The following is a 6,012-nucleotide window of genomic DNA, read 5'->3' on the forward strand; positions in this document are numbered from 1 at the left end:
ATTTATCTACAAATAACTTGGTAACACACCCATTTCAAAAACAGGGGTCATTGATACCAATCGATTGCAGAATCAAAGACACTGAATAAATAAAGAGAGTGCAGATAGGGGTTACAGCAGAAGGACTGAAACCAAAACATCAGCAATCCCTTGCATTTGTTATGTTATGGATATAAAACAATATTTACTTGTTGCTAGCCTGAGGTATCTCCACACAGAAGGCTCCAAATCAGACCAAGCACGAAGCCCAGCACCATCAAACAGCTGTCTTCCTAGCTAGACAACAGGGATGAAGCTGGGCTTAGAGCCAAAACTGTTCCGTTTACAGTCCAGGGAAGATCCTCTCCAGACCGGCTTTGAGCTGGATAATTCTCCATCTCTGGGAGGAGAGGTGTGAGGACAGGCTGGATAATTCTCCGTCTCTGAGAGGTGAGGTGTGAGGACAGGCTGGATAATTCTCCGTCTCTGAGAGGAGAGGTGTGAGGACAGGCTGGATAATTCTCCGTCTCTGAGAGGAGAGGTGTGAGGACAGGCTGGATAATTCTCCGTCTCTGAGAGGAGAGGTGTGAGGACAGGCTGGATAATTCTCCGTCTCTGAGAGGAGAGGTGTGAGGACAGGCTGGATAATTCTCCGTCTCTGAGAGGACAGGTGTGAGGACAGGCTGGATAACATGTTGCAATGCAGCACTAATGCAAATGATCTGTCAGACACCAGAGACCAGACTTAACTACATTTACGAGTGGCATTTGTAACACCAACAATTATAAAAGGACTTTAAAAACTTGAGCTTATTAACAATTCATATCACACAAACAGCCTTTTGTGCAAGGGAATGTTAAATGACCTAGCAGGAATACAAAGACAAATCATTGTCCTGCCAACCCACTCTATGTGTCTGAATACAGTCTGAATACAGTGCATAATATTTCTCTCACTCGGACTGTGGCTGTGTTTGTGAGGAAAGCGCAGCTATCCTCTCAGATGTGTCAGAGTGGTGCGATGCAGGTACAGAGCAGCTCTCTCCCCTGCCCTTCACTTCTGAACGTTACCTCTGACTCCAGTGTTGCATCAGGGCTCACTAACTCACTGAACACACAGGAGGCTGGGTGATGGTGGGGAACCAGGGCTTGCTCTGAAATGGCATAGTTCATTATATGGGGAATAGGGTGCCATTTCAGAGGCAGCCTGGGGGTTTCACAGCTCAAATGGAGAAAGATTAAGGCTTATGTCTTGATTTTATTTGTTGGAGTGTATGGAGGAGGGGATGAGCGACAGTGTAGTGTGTGGAGGAGGGGATGAGGGGCAGTGTAGTGTGTGGAGGAGGGGGTGAGGGGCAGTGTAGTGTGTGGAGGAGGGGGTGAGGGGCAGTGTAGTGTGTGGAGGAGGGGATGAGGGGCAGTGTAGTGTATGGAGGAGGGGATGAGGGGCAGTGTAGTGTATGGAGGAGGGAATGAGGGGCAGTGTAGTGTGTGGAGGAGGGGATGAGCGACAGTGTAGTGTGTGGAGGAGGGGATGAGCGACAGTGTAGTGTGTGGAGGAGGGGATGAGGGGCAGTGTGGTCTGTGGAGGAGGGGATGAGGGGCAGTGTAGTGTGTGGAGGAGGGGATGAGGGGCAGTGTAGTGTGTGGAGGAAGGGATGAGGGGCAATGTAGTGTGTGGAGGAAGGGATGAGGGGCAATGTAGTGTGTGGAGGAAGGGATGAGGGACAGTGTAGTCTGTGGAGGAAGGGATGAGGGACAGTGTAGTGTGTGGAGGAAGGGATGAGGGACAGTGTAGTGTGTGGAGAAAGGGATGAGGGGCAGTGTAGTCTGTGGAGGAAGGGATGTGGGGCAGTGTAGTCTGTGGAGGAGGGAATGAGGGGCAGTGTAGTCTGTGGAGGAGGGGATGAGGGACAGTGTAGTGTGTGGAGGAAGGGATGAGGGGCAGTGTAGTCTGTGGAGGAGGGATGAGGGACAGTGTAGTGTGTGGAGGAAGGGATGAGGGACAGTGTAGTGTGTGGAGGAGGGAATGAGGGGCAATGTAGTGTGTGGAGGAGGGAATGAGGGGCAGTGTAGTGTGTGGAGGAAGGGATGAGGGACAGTGTAGTGTGTGGAGGAAGGGATGAGGGGCAATGTAGTGTGTGGAGGAAGGGATGAGGGGCAGTGTAGTCTGTGGAGGAAGGGATGTGGGGCAGTGTAGTCTGTGGAGGAGGGAATGAGGGGCAATGTAGTGTGTGGAGGAGGGAATGAGGGGCAATGTAGTGTGTGGAGGAAGGGATGAGGGACAATGTAGTGTGTGGAGGAAGGGATGAGGGACAGTGTAGTGTGTGGAGGAAGGGATGAGGGGCAATGTAGTGTGTGGAGGAAGGGATGAGGGGCAGTGTAGTCTGTGGAGGAAGGGATGTGGGGCAGTGTAGTCTGTGGAGGAGGGAATGAGGGGCAGTGTAGTCTGTGGAGGAGGGGATGAGGGACAGTGTAGTCTGTGGAGGAGGGGATGAAGGGCAGTGTAGTCTGTGGAGGAGGGGATGAGGGGCAGTGTAGTCTGTGGAGGAGGGGATGAGGGGCTGTGTAGTCTGTGGAGGAGGGGATGAGGGGCAGTGTAGTCTGTGGAGGAGGGGATGAGGTGCTGTGTAGTCTGTGGAGGAGGGGACGAAGGGCAGTGTAGTCTGTGGAGGAGGGGATGAAGGGCAGTGTAGTCTGTGGAGGAGGGGATGAGGGGCTGTGTAGTCTGTGGAGGTGGGGATGAGGTGCTGTGTAGTCTGTGGAGGAGGGGATGAGGGGTTATTCCACCAGGAAGGGCAGAGCATATGATTTACAGATGAGATCTTCCATATGCTCACATGTGTCATACACATTGCAAGGAGGATCTCCAAGTACTGGCCTGCATCTTCTGGGACCTCAAACAGGCAGCTTTGATGAAAAAGCTAGTAGTGGCCAAATCCTATTTTACAGCAATACTTGGCATTGTTTTATCTCCAAGAATAAGATTCACTCTTATTTAGATAACAGATATGCCCATTAAAATCAGGATATTATCCATGGCTAATACATATCCAGCAGCCATCCACAGACCTAATCAAAATAATGTACATCTCAGAGTTAAAAATATCCATAACTCTTGAAGACAGTCAGTGTTGGCCCAGAGGACTCAGCTGTGAACACACTTCCAAACCTGCTCCACAAGTCCCTGGCTCTGCACTAACTCATTATGGCATCTGTGTCACAGCCAGTCACATTACAGCACCACTACAGCCTTCTTCCTGTGTCACAGCCAGTCACATTCAAGCACGACTACAGCTCAGATAATCCCTACCATTGTGTCGCTGAGTTGTCGTAGTGCTGCTGCAAATGTACATTGTACCAGGGGTGTTAGCAGACACAATGTAAGTAACTTAATTTATGCCCTGAATGCCTCTGTTGATCCTACAGCTATTGTATTCAGTAATCATGTCTTGATGAACCAGAGTTCTACTGTTAGCACTGAGGCAGTGTGCCCTAGTAGGAAGTCCACTGTGTGCAGCTCACCCTACACTATCAGCTCAAACATAAATAACATTGTCATGTCTACTACTGATAAGCTTCACAGTAAAACAATAAAAACTATCAACACTCCCAAAAGTACTAAAAAAAGCCTACATTAACATATGTAGCCTAAAAAACTAAGTTCATGAAATCAATAACTTTTTAGTAACAGATGACAATCATATTTTGACTCTCTGAAACTCAATTAGATAATACCTTTGATGATACAGTGATAGCAATACATGGTTATAACATATACAGAAAAGACAGAAATGCCAATGTGGGCGGTGTCTATTTTCAGAACCACATTCCTGCTTAGAGATTCATCTCATGCTAAATTCTGTTGAAGTAATATGGCTACAGGTTCATCTGCCTCACCTAAAGCCCATTCCTGTGGGAAGCTGCTATAGACCAGCAAGTCAGTATCTGGATAATGTGTGTAAAATGCTTGATAATGTATTTGATATCAACAGAGAGGTATATTTTTATGGGTAAATTTAATATTGACTGGGTTCACACAAAGCTCAAGAAAAAGCTTCAAACTGTAACCAGTGCCTGCAACCTGGTTCAGGTTATCAGTCAACCTACCAGGGTAGTTAAAAACAGCACAGGAATGAAATCATCAACATGTATTGATCACATCTTTACCTATGCTGCCGAAATGTGCTTTAAAGCAGTATCCATCACACTATAGTCGCCATATCTGCGATAACCAAAGTTCCAAAGGCTGGGGCTAATAGTGTATAAGAGGTCATACAATACGTTTTGTAATGATTCCCTTGTTGATGATGTAAAGAATATTTGCTGGTCTGTGGTGTGTAATGAGGAGCAACCAGACACTGCAATTGACACATTTATGAAATTATTACAGCTACTAATAAGCATGAACCAATTAAGAAAACGACTGTAAAAACGGTTAAATCCCATTGGATTGATGATATTCAGACGTCTTCCCTTTTTCCAGACGTTGTTAGGTTACTCTAAAATGCATTACATAAAAAATGTCATCAAACTACACACAATAACCCATAAAGACAAAGCGAAAACAGGTTTTCAGAAATGTTTGCAAATGTATTACAAATAAAAAAACAGAAAATCCTTATTTACATAAGTATTTAGACCCTTTGCTATGAGACTCGAAATTGAGCTCAGGTGCATCCTGTTTCCATTGATCATCCTTGAGATGTTTCTACAACTTGATTGGAGTCCACCTGTGGTAAATTCAATTGATTGGACATGATTTGGAAAGGCACACACCTGTCTATATAAGGTCCCACAGTTGACAGTGCATGTCAGAGCAAAAATCAAGCCTTAAGGTTGAAGGAATTGGCCGTAGAGCTCCGAGACAGGATTGTGTCGACGCACAGATTTGGGGAAGTGTACCATAAAACGTCTGCAGCATTGAACGTCCAAGATCACAGTGGCCTCCATCATTCTTAAATGCAAGAAGTTTGGAACCATTAAGACTCTTCCTAGAGCTGGCCGCCCGGCCAAACTGAGCAATCGGGGGAGAAGGGCATTGGTCAAGGAGGTGACCAAGAACCCTATGGTCACTCTAACAGAGCTCCAGAGTTCCTCTGTGGAGGTGGGAGAACCTTCCAGAAGGACAACCATCTCTGCAGCACTCCACCAATCAGGCTTTTATGGTAGAGTGGCCAGATGGAAGCCTCTCCTCAGTAAAGGCACATGACAGCCTGCTTGGAGTTTGCCAAAAGGCACCTAAAGAAACCAAGATTGAACTCTTAGGCCTGAATGCCAAGCGTCATGTTTGGAGGAAACCTGGAACCATCCCTACGGTGAAGCATGGTGGTAGCAGCATCATGCTGTGGGGATGGTATTCAGCGGCAGGGACTGGGAGACCAGTCAGGATCGAGGGAAAGATGAACGGAACAAAGTACAGAGTTCCTTGATGATAACCTGCTCCAGAGCACTCAGGACCTCAGACTGGGGCAAAGGTTCACCTTCCAACAGGACAATGACCCTAAGCACACAACCAAGACAATGCAGGAGTGGCTTTGGGTCAAGTCTCTGAATATCCTTGAGTGGCCCAGCCAGAGTCCGGACCTGAACCTGATCGAACATCTCTGGAGAGACCTGAAAATAGCTGTGCAGCAACGCTCCCCATCCAACCTGACAGAGCTTGAGAGGAAGAGTGGGAGAAACTCCCCAAATACAAGTGTGCCAAGCTTGTAGCGTCATACCCAAGAAGACTCAAGGCTGTAATCGCTGCCGAAGGTGTTTCAACAAAGTACTGTGTAAAGGGTCTGAATACTTATTTCATAGCCTTATCCATTTTAGAATAAGGCTAGAATGTCACAGCCAGTCACATTAGAGCACCACCACAGCCTTCTTCCTGTGTCACAACCAGTCACATTAGAGCACTACCACATCCTTCTTCCTGTGTCACAGCCAGTCACATTAGAGCACCACCACAGCCTTCTTCCTGTGTCACAGCCAGTCACATTAGAGCACCACCACAGCCTTCTTCCTGTCACAGCCAGTCACATTAGA

Source organism: Salvelinus namaycush, chromosome 26 (genome assembly GCF_016432855.1).
Source record: "Salvelinus namaycush isolate Seneca chromosome 26, SaNama_1.0, whole genome shotgun sequence".
Classification (NCBI taxonomy): domain Eukaryota; kingdom Metazoa; phylum Chordata; class Actinopteri; order Salmoniformes; family Salmonidae; genus Salvelinus; species Salvelinus namaycush.